At 35.5% G+C, this 15770-nt stretch overlaps 1 protein-coding gene and 1 non-coding gene across 2 annotated transcripts in view; both read right to left on the bottom strand.

Moving 5' to 3' along the window:
- Positions 1 to 15770, bottom strand: part of TRPC5 (transient receptor potential cation channel subfamily C member 5) — a 173306-nt gene that overhangs the window by 71275 nt on the left and 86261 nt on the right. The window lies entirely within an intron of this gene.
- LOC125999736 (small nucleolar RNA SNORA51) lies at positions 3932 to 4064 on the bottom strand. Its single transcript, XR_007492211.1, has one exon. It is a non-coding gene; the product is annotated as a small nucleolar RNA SNORA51 (small nucleolar RNA).

Raw genomic sequence — 15770 nt, 5'->3', positions numbered from 1 at the left:
ATCTCTTTTTTATTTGTATAGAATAAATTATTTAGTTAAATCACTATGAGACACACAGTTACAAAGTTGTTCATAATTGAGCTATAGTCATAAACATGTTCTTTCTAAGTGATAAAATAAATGAATCTATTATCTCCTGGGAAGTTGGCATTTGGCATAGAATCGGATGTGGGACCACGCTGGTGTTTAGTCTCATTTTTTTCTGATTTATGAGATATTCGTGAAGCTCAGGAGTAAATGATAAAAGAGAAAGTGCACACAACAATATTTCCATGATGTTATATTTTTGACCAATAAATTCACATAGAAAGATCTGAAAGTCTGCAATAGTTTAGTTGAAATCATACAAGGCACACGGTAGTCACTCTCATGATCTCACTCGAGACCTTCCCAATTACTTCCCAATCTCTATGAATACTTATTTCTCAATCTACTTGATGCTTTGAAATACTTGCTGTCATAATACCAACTAGAGAGACCAGTCAGCTTTTGCTGACCAGAACTCAGAACCTAGAAAAAGTACCTCAAAGGTGAGGGGGATTTTGACTAGGAAGAGGAACTAATCCCCCCTGATTCCCCATTTTAGTGGTTTCAGGTTTCAGGAAAGGTCGATGCATGACCTAGACTGAAGAACTATAAGAACGTCCTGCTCCCTGATATTTTCACCTAAATTCAAGTTATATTGGCTCTACATAATTGTTCTTCCAGACTTCATTTGAGTTTTGTAATGCTTGTATTTGTCTCTCTTATCTTCCAGGAGTTACTTCTCAGTACCTTGGATGCAACCATATACTATTTCCTAGATGCTGGAATTTCTCCAGAACTATTAAACTACCGAGTATTTATTACTACATATCAAACATTCTAAATTCATTGCATATACTAACTTATGAATCTCATGGTTTATAAGTGTTCATTTTACATACACAGAAATAAGGCAAAAGTACTTCTGCAATCTTTCAGCTAAGTGCAAAAGTTAGAATTCAAATGTAAAGTTGACTCAAGATCCTACTCTTAGAATTGCTAGCATCATTTAACTGTTTCATAAAAATATCTGGAAACAAAATATCTTAGAAAACTGAGGAAGTCTTGAGACCATAACTAATTTCTTATTACTTCAAAGTGATATTTAAATATTCCTTAATTTGTATCCTTCTATTTATTTTTGTAAAAATTATAAATCTTGCTAGAAGTATTATGATTTTTCTCTCTTTGGTTTTTGCAAAACAGCTATGAATAGGAAGCAAACTTGGGCAGGGTTCCACCAAGACAAAATGACATGGTTATGTCATGATTAAGTAGTATTTTGAAGAGGCTGTTAGTTGATTAAGAAAATAACCAAGGAATATACTTCCAAAATAGTTTTGTCTCATTTCGTGAGACATTTGTATAAAACCCCAAGGTTTTGTTTGTAGCAGTGAATTAATTTGAAATAGGGGAAAGATATTCATTTTAATTTGGTTGAGTTGCACATATTTGGGTTTAAATGGAACAGATCTTTATATTTCAAGTTTCTGTTTTGAGATTTTCATATATTTTCAAAAGACCATGCTCACTTCTCCAGCTGTACAAGCCTTTCTTGATAAATTAAAGATGGTCATGGGAATTTTAAATGTCAAATCCTATAACAGGAAAATGCTTTATTGAACATAAAATTATTTTAAAAGAAATAGATTACAGCTGTTGGGGAAAAATAGCAAAAATAATTTAACTAGTTTACCCTAACCAAGAATGATCTTGGTGTGATTCTTAATCACAAAACAGCAGTAATCCCTCAGCACCACGGAGTATGTCTCAAAAACAAAAATCAAAGGTGAATTAAATTACTTCATAGTATTTGTTGTATCCTTCCTTCCCCATCCTGAAATTTGTGCAATATCAAAAATGATAAATTAGCTTTCTGGGAATAGGACCTCTTGATATTTTCCTCAGGGGTGGGAGAGTAATGAAAAGTAATATATAGTGGTCATTTTGAAAAAATATATTTGTATAAATGCAGGTACCCCAATGATATAGTTGCACCAAAGAAAACATTATGAAAAAAGTTGAAAGTAGGAAAGTTTGTAAAGCTGTAATAGGAAACTGTCACCAAATACTCATAAAAGGTGCATTAAAAAATCTTTTCTCCATAACTGCCTCTGTTCTCCTAGGATATACACTATTTTATCTCATTTTATGTAGAGAAGCTTCTCAACTATAAACATAGTCCCAGAGGTTTTGCTTCTCTTCCAGTCCACTGTCAGAAACTTACTGCCAGTTTGTCAGTTATGAGCATCATAAAGTAGCAGGGTATGGTTTTGAACTAAAATAAACAGTGGCCTTTGACTAATGGGTTGACAAAAATGTCCTGTGCGAGAGTAGTAAAATTTCACGGTGTTAAAGATCCTAGTAAGGAGTTCCAGATGTTTTGTTGATACTATACCTCATATGTCCCTATATGCTTTAATTAATTTTGTGAAGCTTTGCATTTTATCATAGTTAAATGACATGACTAGAATAGTATAAAATTTTATGGTTTCGGTTTGCAAAATACTGCATGTTTTCCACAACCAAAGCAGTTTGATCAAGTGGCCCAGGCCACTTCTCATCGGCCTTTTCATCCTCTTCACACTGTCCCTGCTGTTTGGTTGTTGGGTCCCGTTTACTACTTTATTGGTTGTTTGTGAATCTGCAAAGAGCTTCCAGAATGAGAAATTGATTCCCATCCCCTTGTCCCCTTTTTGGGGGAGATCTTGGTAATATTTATCCGCAGCAAATAATCCACACAGACAGGAGGGTTAAGGGGTAAAAGGTTGGGGGAAGAGAGTCCTTTGTCAGCCTGCTGCTAGTTCCAAAACACAGCTGGAGTCAGCCAGCCAACTCTGGAAACAGCCCCGAAACGCCTGGCACCCCAGCTATTTATTCGGCTCTCAACAGCGCCCCCACCTGGAAGGTCAAGGTGAGACTACAGGCAAAGGATAATCTTATGGAAATATTTTCATATACATTTGGTAATCTGAGTTTTATAATCTTCGATCAATGGTTTGTCATCATTCTGCCTAGTTATTGTTTGGTATCTCTCTGTACCACATATGTATGAGGTACCCCAGAATTTGTCCTTTTCTCTTTGAATGTTTTTATTTAACATGATACCTTTAGTTCCACCTAGTTTCTTCTAGTTTTATCCTCATTGCAGCGTTACATTATGGGTTTCTCTTATTACAGATAACTAGTAGTCCATAACCACAATTTACTGTGTATATAACCACAATTTACTGATCCATTGATGAACATTATGAATCCTCTGGGTTTATGTTTATAGTTGATAAGTTTCTCTACACAAAACCATATTGTGGTTATTGCATTTGGTGCTGTTAAGAAATGAGAATTATATATTTTTGAATAAATGTTTTTGTACTTGGGAGGCAGATACTGTGATGTTATATATACGTGTGTGTTTTAGAATCATTTCCATCTAAGTGCCCTTTGGGTATAGTTTTGAACTCAGCTCATTAACTTCCCCTTATGCTTCCAACTTCAAAATCTTGAAGTCATTGATTTTAGGAGAGATTGGTGATCTGTTTGTGCCATCACCCTGCATCTAGTAAGAATTAGTGTCTGAAGTACCCCGAGAAAGGGAGATTTATACTGTTTTCTCTCTGCAAGAGCCAACCTAAAAATCTATTAACTTGAGGTGAGGAATATTAGCATTGTATTTCAAACCTCTCACATTTGCAGTCGTTTATGCTACCTGGACAAGGTTTGTAGCTTTCTCTTTCCTCTGTAGATTCTTTGCACCACAGGGCCAAATCTCTTCAACATGAGTCCCAAATTAGCAACTGTCTCAGTGGGGGGAAAACCCCGTGATTATCAGCTCTTTTAGGAAGTGTTATTTTCTCTCTGAAGTTTGTAGTCATATTGTCCTTGATCTCACACTTCATGAATATCTTTTTTTTGTCCCCCAATTCACAATACAGACCAGGCAAAGGGCCTGTGCTGAGGTGTATATGGGGTGCATTTACTGTACCTCCTCTTTCTATACAGTCAGTGTAAAGAACACCGCCTGTGGTAAGAATTGGGAGGCCATATCTTTTCTTTTTTCTTTTTAATATATAATATATTTAATATAAAAAGAAAAGGATTAATATATATTAATATATATAAAATCCTTCACCAGTGCAACATTCCCAGGACCAATATCCCAAGTGTCCTTCGTCCCCACCCCACACCGGCCTGTACTCTAGACAGGCTTTCTACTTCCCTCATTCAGTCACATTTTGTTATGTTAGTTCTCAGTGCAATTATTTCTGTGACTGCACTAAATGATCCCTGTGGTGAACTTCATGTCGGGAGCTAGACCCTCCAGTCCTCCTCTATTTTGTCTCTGAGAATCATTATACAAATGTTTTTCATTTTTCTCAAAACCCATAGATGAGGGAGACCATTCTGTGTTTATCTCTCTCCCTCTGACTTTTTCACTCAGCGTAATAGATTCCATATGCATCCATGTTAATTTCATGACTTCATCTCTTCTGACGCTGCATAAATTCCATTGTATATATGTACCATAGTTTATTTAGCCATTCATCTATTGAGGGGCATCTAGGCTGTTTCCAGAGTCTGGCTATTGTAAACAACGCTGCAATGAATATAGGTGTGAGAAAGAAATTTTTGTATTGTATTTTTGTGTTCCTGGGATATATCCCTAGGAGTGGTATAGGTGGATTGTATGGAAACACAACTTTCAGCTTTTGGAGAAATCTCCATATTGCTTTCCACAATGGTTGGAACAGATGGCATTCCCACCAGCAGTGAATAAGAGTTCCTTATATCCCCACCAGCAGTGAATAAGAGTTCCACAATTCATGGATATCTTTAAATATATAGTTTCTTTCCCAATTTTCTTTGATTTTTTTCTAGGTGGTTGATATTTTTTTTAGCTGTGATAGATCCATTCTAGTAGCACTTGAAGGAAAAGGTCCAGAAAACAATTGGTAGAGATTTACTTTCATATTCATCTTGACTCTATCACAGAAAAGTTATTTATGAGTGGTTGAGATAATTCAATGGAAAGGTAGACAAAAATGATCCTTAAGAATCCTGAAGAAAGTAATCACTCACTCTCCTTAGGAGTCATAGTCAACATGGAATTCAGCCAGTTTCCAGGAATGAGTTGTGGTGTCTTATTATGATGTTCCTTGCATTTATTTTAATGTTACTGAATAAGTTTTATATCCTTTTTTATATCCTTAGGCAAACTAAAATATAAGTAGTAGTTTTATTATTGAGAAAGCTTCATTGGGACACATTGATACTACATATAATTCTTTCTTGATATGCATTACTTAATAGTTTCTCAGTAATTTCCTCATGCCCCCCATATTCCTTAGCTCCAAGATATCAAGATGCATTGATGACAGGAAATAAGAAGAATAAGAAATAAGATGAGGAAATAAGAAGAATATTAAACTGTATTAAAGCTAGGCCAGAGGTTTTTAACATCAAAGATGACCAAATGAAAGATAATGTTAATTTAGTATTACATAAGTAATAAGTGAAAGCATTCATCTTTAGAAGCTAACAAAGTGTGAAATGTTTTATGTTTTACATTTATCATATTGGGTTGCATAATGTAAGATGCTCTTAATAAAATATCATTTTGACACTTAGAATATCATTTTTATCAAATTTTCTATCTAGTGAGAGATAGACGAAACGATGATGGCACAGTCAAGTGTTGTTACAAAGAAAGTGAAATATTTAAGCAATCATCAAGGCCCAAAGGCAATGGTGCATAAAGCGCCAAAACTCAATGAAATGAATAGCTCTCCAAGAGTGTTTCACCCAACCAAATTTATATTCAGGTTTAAAGGAAGGACAAACAGCTTCATGGATAAACAGTAACTCAGAAACTTTACAGACTCAAACCAACCTTAAAAGAAGAACTGAAATGTCTACTTTAAGCAAGGCAGACCCAACAAATACATCAAACTTCTACCAAAAGAAGATGCTAAATGCTATGACAACTGTCTCTCTAAATGCCAATGGAATAAATAAACCAGTTAAAAGTGGCAAACTGGATTAAATGTTAAATTCAACTTTTTTTTCTCCCAATAGGAAACACTTCTGAATAGTCAGAGCAAACATAGACTCAAAGTTAAAGGTTGGAGAACAAATATTCAAGCAAAAAACTCCCTTAAAAAGGGTGGGGTGGACATAATTATATCAGATACACAGACATTAAACTTAAAAACACTGTAAGAGCTTAATATCTAAGATATACAAGGTACATGGAGAACTTAACAAGAAAAAATAAAACCTCATCCAAAATTAGGGAGAAAAAATGAGGATAAATTTCCCCAAAGAAGAATTTCAAAGAGCCATGTTACTATAAAAAATTCACAATAGATTCTCTATGGACAGATTGAGAGAATGGATAAGGACACATGGATTTTAGAAGGGAAAACATTGAATCAAAGAGAAAAAAAGTTACATCATATTGCAACTGCTATAGAGAATTAAAATCCAAATAAAATAATAGGGTAAGAGACTTGACTACTGCCATAATGGTGAAACATTTCTCAGTGTAGAGGTCTCTTAGATATGCAGTATTCAAAAAATAGGAAATAATTGATGCAGTTCAAAGAAACCATATCATATTAATCTGCAGAGTAGTATAAAAGCAAGAAACATATACACCCAAAAATAGGAGTAATTTTACAAGGAAGATTAATGATAATAGTTAAAAAAAGATCTCTCTATATGTAACAGTTAAGAAAAATAATGCTTGAGGAAATGGATGAAAATTAAGATAAACTTTCTTCAATAGAAGATTTAAAAGAAGCAAGGGAAGAAACACAGTGTCAACTATGAATTTTGACTCTATAGAATTGGATTATAATTTGTTTCAAATTATACCACTACAATAATTAATATAAAAATTTAAAATATACTATTATAAAGGAGATCAATGCATGTAATACATATATGACCTCACAGCTAACTAACAGGATAGATGCTATATATACTATTCAGTAGTGCTTGCAAACAAAATAGCTAGTTTCATAAATAAAGGAACATATTATAAAATATAAAATGCATCTAATTTTAATAAGCAGTAAGCGTTAAAACAAAAATCAGCTTTTATACTATTATTTCAGGTGTTTTTATTTAACAAATTTAAGCCATATATTTATATATTTAAAGAAAGTGTTTCAGAGTTTTTGAAAAGTCAGAAAAACCTGCTGAGATACCTAAACAGTATGATAAAGTTCTACAATACTTGGACAAGATCAGAAATATAACTAAAACAGGTCATAATTCTTCTACAAATTGTATTTTTGAGAAATTTAATTTTAGACAAATAGATTTAGTGCTCATCAAATATACATATGGAAGAGAAACTATTTCTCCTCTCATCAGTTTGGAATTTGGGCTTTTATACAACTTTATTACAGTATTTCAGCTGGTTTGAGACTGTTAAAATTGTCTGTAATGATGAGAAAATAATCCACACTAATTCAAGCAGGCAAAGCACATCGTCATTATAGTAGAAATGAGAAAAATACAAACAGAAATGTCAGAACTAAAAAACTTGGTAGACGAAATGAAATATTCATTGGAAGATCTCACCAGCAGTGTAACAGCTGCTGGGGACTGAATCAGTGAGCTCTAAGATAATGTATAGGAAACCTCTAGACAACAGCAGTAGATGGAAACTAATCTTAACATAAATGAACAGATAATACGTAAACATTAGAGTCAATAGAAGAGAAGCAAGAAAAGAATCATTGGTCTTGGGTTACACAGAATTCTATGGACCCTGGACAGCCATAAAAGGGGTTTTACCCTTAAGGGATGAGAAATAATTTAGGAGGAACCCCTTGTAACTGTAGGTTAAAGGCAGTTTCCCACTGAGTTTATAAGCCCCCCTACTCAAGTGCAGGGGCTGGTGCTTTTACTGGATAGCTTTACTGGAACATTACTGAGAGGCTACTAAAAACACTGTTGCTTGAACTCATTATTTCTGTTGCTATTGCTTCTTCTGCCTTTCCTATGGTCCTCCTTCTAACTGACCTCTGCTTTGGTACCAATCTAAACTATTTCTTTCTCTCCCTTTACCAGGGTAAGGGTTGGCTGTAAGGCTCTTGGCTTCCCTACCTTGTCTGTTCCCCTATTAAATCCAAAATCTTTACTTGTCAGGGTCATGCCTATTTGGCTTCTGTAAAATGGAGTCCCAGAGAGTCAGGAAGAAAATTTTTATGAAGGAGCAACAACAAAGGCATCATTGCTGAGAAATTCGCAGAATTAGAGAAGCATGCATCCACATTTTGAATACCCAAAAAGTAACAGATAAGAGAGACCCAAATGGTAAAAACTAAAGATACATCCTAAACAGAATGATGAAAATCATATATAGGGAAAGAATTTTGAAAATAGCAAGATCAGAAAAGCAAATTACATACAAAATACCATCCTTAATATTTATAGTAGGTTTACAAAAGAAACAATCCAGGCTCAAAGACACTGGTGGGAAATAGAGAAAAAACACAATGAATTGAACACCTAACCAGGAATACTTCATACAGCTAGGCTTTCATTCATATTTGAAGGAATGATACAAAACTTTAGAGAAAAATAAATATAATTTTTATTTTGAACATAGTGGCTTACATATTGTTGACAATAATATTTTAGGTACATATTTACATAAAATCAGGGGGATTCCCATCACCGGTTTGTCCTCCCTACACCTCCATTTTCATCCTACCTCCCAAATCCTCCTCCCTCACCCCTGGGGCTGCTAGAAAATGTGGTCCCCTCTGTACCTAGTTTACTACTTAGTAGTCTTGCACCTGTTTGGTCTTGGTGCATCCCTTATTCCCCTTCTAACTGGGAGGCAGGGCTAGATAGTTCAAATTATGTGGTTTTGTTTGAAGAAGAGAAAAGTAATAAACTGGGGTAAAAGTCTAATACACCGAAAATGGGCGGGATCCTTCTAGAGGATCTCATCATCGGTTTGAGAGACGAAGGAGAAAATAAGGTGTAACACCCCAACAGTACAAAAAGAGGTGTCAAATAAAATGGCCAATGAGCAGTCCAACAATAACAATGATAAGCACCACAAAAATAGCCATGGTCTTGAGATAAAAAAAAACATGGCAGGGAATATAAAGAAAGAAAAGAAAAGAAGGAAAAATATAAATGTAAATGGGGACAACAACTCAAATAACCACACCAAAACAAGGAAATCGACAAGAAGTAGATAGGTAAATAAAAAAATAATAAATGGTTATTTAAAAAAATATATAAAATAATAAAAATGTTTTGTGCTTTTTGCCTTTTTTTCCCTCCTGCAATGGCACAGTAAATATTAGGGTCATTCGAAGAGGAATTCACTTGGCCTAAGAGATATGGGGTTTCTCCACCCTTGAAGTATATTGTCATGGGATTAACTATAGACTCTGTTCAGGTTCATTTACTCTCCCCTTGTTGCTTTCGTGGTATTTGGAAGGCTTCTGCTCCTTCCTGGGTGATAAAATCAGACCTCTGTATCTAGAGATCTCAGTATCTGCACAGGTCCAGGAGTGGGATTTATGATGAAGTCTTTCTTTGTCGTTCTAGAAATTCTGTTTCCTCAGTGTCATTTTCATCCATCTTCTGTGGTTGGTGGTCTTGGTCTTTGCACTGATCCTAGAATAGCGTCTTTCATTGTGTTTCCAGAAGCCCCATTCCATTGCAATTGTTTCGGCCAGACCTTTGGAACTGGGGATCATGGTTATTGTGCAGGTCGTAATTCAAACCCTATACTGGGGCTTTTTTATTGGTCCCAAGATATATGCAGTCCAGTCATGATTCTAGTAGCCAGTCATCTGTAAATCGCGATCTTGGCTTTTGGACCGACCAAAGGGTGACAATTCTTCTGATTTTGTCTTATCATTAGCTGGTGAGGTAGGATAACCTGCTCTTAGGTCAAGTTGTTCTCATTTTCCTCGTTGTCAGGATATCATATTAGAGCTGGCACTTGTTGGTGGCCCAGCAGTATTAAGGATGTCCCGGTTGGGATTTGTTTTCCATAGCTGTTGTGAAGAACTTTGTCGTTTCTATGTCTGGGATCCAGGGTTCAAGGCTGGACGGATGGTATCTAATCACCTTGGGGTTCTAAGTTGGGTCTGCATGACATATTTTCAAGGTGGGAGATATCCCTGTATTGTAAACAAATATGAGTTCTTATCTCTAGTAGATAAGAGCTCGTTTTTATATGTAGGATTTCCTCTTTTATTAGTGTACCTTTGCAGGGAGGAATGGTGCTACATTATATTGTCGGTGCATTTGGGGGTGGACAGAGAAGAAAACAGAAACAGGTCACACACCCAAAAAAGATAAAAATAGGAATAAAAATATATGTGCTCACCTATGTATATGTAGAACAAACATTTTTAAAAAATGAATTAACAAAGTAATTAAAGGAACAAAGTGATACAAGAGACTACTTTACTTTTGGGGCTAAGCAGGTAAGGAGGTGGTGTAATAAATACAGGTCTTATACTTATGTTGACAGTTTAGGTTTCCTCATTGTCTTTTGGGATTTTCTTGTGGTGTGTGGGTTCCCAGGCACCTTTCCATCACAGCCCCTGACCTTCTTGAGATTGGTAAAGATTTGCGGCAGGGAGGTCTTGGAAGAGCTCTTGCATTGGGGATACTTTTAGAGCTAAGTCTGGTTTCAAGTAACAGTCCACGTTAGGGGTAATTGGTAGGGAGGGCCACGCAGCCTGAGTCCACAGGGGAGTTGGTTGTCTTTTCTTGCAGGGGAGGAGGTATGGGTTTGACTGGGTGTCCCTTCGCTTGGGTGCTGGGTTCGTTGGGGTAGGTCAGTTTTGATGCCTAATGGATTAAGAACTGAGGGTGAAGAGTTTTAATATGGTGGGAGGTCTGGATGGGATTGAAGGGTGAAGGGATAGTTGAATTTCCAAAGGGGGGAAAGTGTATGGAAGGGGTAGGAAGGAAGAAAAGAGAAAATACATTAGAAAGAAAGGGAGAAGAGGAAGAAAAAAGGAAAAGAGAAGAAAGGTAAAGAAAAGAAAAAATAAAAAAGATAGTGAGAAGAGAGGAGAAAATAGCAAGGAAATGCTAGTTTGCTTGAATGTGTTCGATGAATAGGGCCTGTAGTATAAGTTTGTACGTCACAGTTGCTGCTTCCATGGTCTGACTGGTCACGTGCTTCAAATCCTAAAAGAAGGTATAACTTAGAGATAAAGTGTATGTTAAAGTGTTTTCTCGGGGCATTCTTGTAGTGCAAGCTTGGTATGGTATCTCATGTGACTGGGCCCCAAGATGCCATCTTAGTTTGTCCACCCTTTGTATCCAAGAACGCCTGTGGATAGAAAAGCTAAGAGGTTATTTTAAATATAGTAAGATTAAGGCATTAAAACATAGTGTTATGAGATATTTCCATTGGAGTCAGTGATTTCCCGTGGTGTTCTTTACCTGAGATCCTGTAGAAGATCCCTAAGGGATTATTAAGGGCCTTTGTATTAGAAGGCTGAATACATACCTGTTCTCTCAATGTTGCTGTTTCTGCTATTGCTGGTTTCTTTGTGGTATAATGTGTTGTCAAGTGTTTGTGTTGCTCCTTTTTCTTGTATTTTGGACCCTACTCCCGAGTATATGTTGACTATTACAGTGTTTGGAGTTTCTACCCTGTTCAATCCTGTTATTTGGTTGTTGAGTATTAGTTGTCTATAAGGTGCTTCAGAATAGTGCTATCATTCTGTGTTTATCTTTCGTTTTCTGACTTACTTCGTTTAACATAATATGTTCTAGGTCCATCCACGTTGCTGCAAAGTCTTTGATTGTATCATTTCTGACTGCCATGTAGTATTCCATTGTGTATAGATACCACATCTTAATGATCCATTCATCTGTTGTTGGGCATCAAGGTTGGTTCCAGGACTTGGCTATTATACTGAGTGCTGCGATAAGTAGTGGGGTGCACAATACTTTGGAATGAATGTCCTTCCAACTTGGGGGTAGATACCTAGGAGAGCAATTTGCTCGGTCAAATGGCAGCTCAATTCTGAGTTCTTTGAGCACTCTTCAGACTGTTCTCCATAGGTGTAGGACTAGGGGGCATTCCCACCAGCAGTGGATGAGAGTGCCTTTCATACCACATCCCCGCCAACACAGATTGTTCCCATTATTTTTGATGTGAGCCATCTTCACTGGTGTAAGGTGGTACCTCATTTTTGTCTTGATTTGGATCTCCCTGATTATGAGTGAAGGTGAGCATGTTTTCAAGTGTTTGTTGGCCATCTTTCTGTCTTCCTCAGAGAAGTGTCTATTCATTTCATCTCCCCATTATTATGGCTTTATTTGGTTTTGGGGGGCTCAGCTTTCTGAGTGCTTTGTATGTTCTAGATATTAGCCCTTTATCTGATATGTCGAGGGAAAAGATTTTTTCCCATTTTGTTAACTGTCTTTTTGTGTTAAATAAGGTTTCTTTCGTCATGCAGAAGCTTTTTAGTTTGATGTAGTCTCATTTGTTTATGTTTGATGCTAAAGTTCTTGCCATTGGTGCTCCATCCTCGAAGACCTTTTTGATATATAGGTCTTCGAGTGTTCTGCCTATTTTATTTTCGATAAACTTTATAGTTTTGGGTCTGATTTCAAGGTCGTTGATCTATTTTTAAGTTAACTTTTGTATAAGGAGTGAGGTATGGGTCAATTTTCACTTTTGTACAGGTGGTTTTCCAGTTGTACCAACACCATTTGTTGAATAGACTTTCTTTGTTCGATTTCAGGTTCTTGCCTGTTTTATCAAATATTAGTTGGCTGTATATCTGGGGGTTTATGTCTGGGAATTCTGTTCTGACCCACTGGTCTGAGGTCCTGTCTCTGTTCCAGTACCATGCTGAAAAACAACAACTTTTGAAGTTTATAGACTCAGAACTACTTTTAAGAGAAGAAATCAAGGGGATGCTTTAATAAAGTATAAATGACACAAACATTTCAAACATTTATAGAAAGAAGGAAGAACACTCTAGCAATAATTTATCTCAATGTCAATGGAATTGAAGAACCAATGAAGTGAGACAGAAAGACAGGATAGATTAACAAATCAAACTCAACATTCTGCTTCCTAAAAGAAATGCACACACACAGTCAGAGAAATCACAGACTCAAAGTCAAAATGTGGAACAATTCTTCAAGCAAATAGATCATACAAAAAGATGGAGTTGGTCATATTAGTATCAAACAACCTAATTTTAAGCTCAAACAGGTAATAAGAGGCAGGAATAGTCATTTATTAATCCATATATATGAATATATATGAATAATATATAAATTATATACATTTCTATAAATATATAGTATATAAATACATATTATATATTTATGTATAAATATATAAATATATATGAAGAATATATACTATATATGAAGAATTTATACTCCTAAATATATATGTAACTAAAAGGAGACAAGTAGAATACTTAAAACTACTGCTAATAAACTTGAAGATAAATGCTGATAGCAACAAACTAGTAGTAGGAGGCATCAAAACAGCTCTGTGATCTCTCAACTACACTAAAGACCAGTAAGGAAAAACATTTATTGAAGGAAAAAATGGAAAAGAAGGCTTATATATGTATATATAGTGTATGCCTTTTCTTTACCCCAAAAGGCAAAGACACATTCTTCTGTGTGCCAGGTTCTAGGACTTAAAACATGGATCCACAAAGTCAGTAGGATATAAAAATAATAAATGCCTTCACAGACCATGAAGCACTGAAAATGGGTGTTAATCACAAGCAGAAATGAAGAAACAGGGCCCGGAGAGATAGCACAGCGGTGTTTGCCTTGCAAGCAGCCAATCCAGGACCAAAGGTGGTTGGTTCGAATCCTGGTGTCCCATATGGTCCCCTGTGCCTGCCAGGAGCTATTTCTGAGCAAACAGCCAGGAATAACCCCTTAGCACCGTTGGGTGTGGCCCAAACACCAAAAAAAAAAAAAGAAATGAAGAAACAATGAAAACACCTGGAAACTAGCTTTTTAATGAACAACCAGAGAATAAATCATAGAGGAAAAAAATAAGTGAGATGATACAGGCTACCAGAACATATAGACCACAACAAGAACAGTGATAAAAGAAAAGTTCAAGGCTTTGAAAGCATTCATCAGAAAGAATTAAGGTAGCCACAAAAATAATTTGACTGCACAATTTAAGACATTGGAAAATAACCAACAAAAGAACCATACATCAGGTTGGATAAAGGAAATAATAAATCTTAGAACAGAAATTGTTGAACTGGAATACCCATAGTGAAATTCAAAATATCAATGAAACTAGGAGTTGGTTCTTTGAAAAATTATACAAGATCCATAAACCACTAATAAGAATTACACTTAGAGAGAATTATGATAAACAAAATTAGAAACAGAAGGTGGTAAATCACAACAGACACTAAAGTTATTCAGAGAATAAAAGATTCCTTTAAGAAACTCAATGCTAAGAAATGGATCTAAAAGAAATGGTTAAAATTTTGGTCTCCTTTAATCTCTCAAGACTAAAGCAAGACCTGTCTATATTAAGGAAATGTAAATGGTAGTAAAAATCTTCTCAAAATAAAAGCACACACCCAGGTGTAGCTTAGGACATGAAGCTCATCACATAGAGTGATGAGTGCAGTTGCAGAGATGACTACACTGAAAACTATCATAACAATGTGGATGAATGAGGGAAGTAGAAAGCCTGTCTCGAGTACAGGTGTAGGGGGGTGGGGAGGAGGGAGATCTGGGAAATTGGTGGTGGGAATTTTGCACCAGTGAAGGGGTGTGTTCTTTACATGACTGTAATCATACAACTATAATCATGTTTGTAATCACGGTGTTTAAATAAAGATAAAAAAAAGCACACACCCAGATAGATTCATTAGTGAAGTCTTTCAAACCTTTAAGCAGAACCTAATGCCGATACTTTTCAGAACTTCCAGGAAATTGAAGAAATGGAAACATCACTGTGACAACAAAAGCAGACAGAAACACCACAAAAATATTACATGCCAATATACTTATGAAAACATATGCAAAGATTCTTAACAAAATTCTGTCAAATATACTCCAACAGTCCATCAAAAATATCATACATGGTGATCAATTAGGATTCATCCCGGGGATGCAAGGATGGTTTAATATGACCAAGTCAACCAGTATAATATATACAATATCAATAAAATAAAATTTATATGATCTCATCTATAGATGCAGATGAGGAAGCTGAAAAAGTCCATTCATGATAAAACTCTCAACGAAATGGAAATTAATGAACTTTCATCAATTTATTCAAAACCATTTACATATAGCCCACAGAACACACTATACACAATAAGGAAAAACTAACTCAAAGTTTTCCCTCTAAGAACAGCAACAATAAAAGGTTACTCTCTCTAACCAGTTCTATTAAATATAGTATTAGAAGTATTTGCAATAGCAGTTAGATAAGAACAAGATGGCAAAAGTATCAATATAGGAAAGGAAAAAAAGTTTCTCAGAATTTGTGAGTAATGTGATATTATATTTGCAAAATCCTAAAAAACTCTACTAAATATTCTAAAAATCAGCTATTTTACAGTAAATTATCAGACTAGAATATTAACAGGCAAAGGCCATAATTTCCTGTATTGAAATATGAAAGAGAAGAAATATATTAAAATCATATTCACAGTTGTGATTCAGAAGATCAAGTACATCAGAATCAACTTAATTGAGGTGAAAGTCATATACAAACAAAA

The sequence above is a fragment of the Suncus etruscus genome, chromosome X, assembly GCF_024139225.1.
Source record: "Suncus etruscus isolate mSunEtr1 chromosome X, mSunEtr1.pri.cur, whole genome shotgun sequence".
Lineage (NCBI taxonomy): Eukaryota > Metazoa > Chordata > Mammalia > Eulipotyphla > Soricidae > Suncus > Suncus etruscus.
This window is presented reverse-complemented; position numbering and strand designations above follow the sequence as displayed.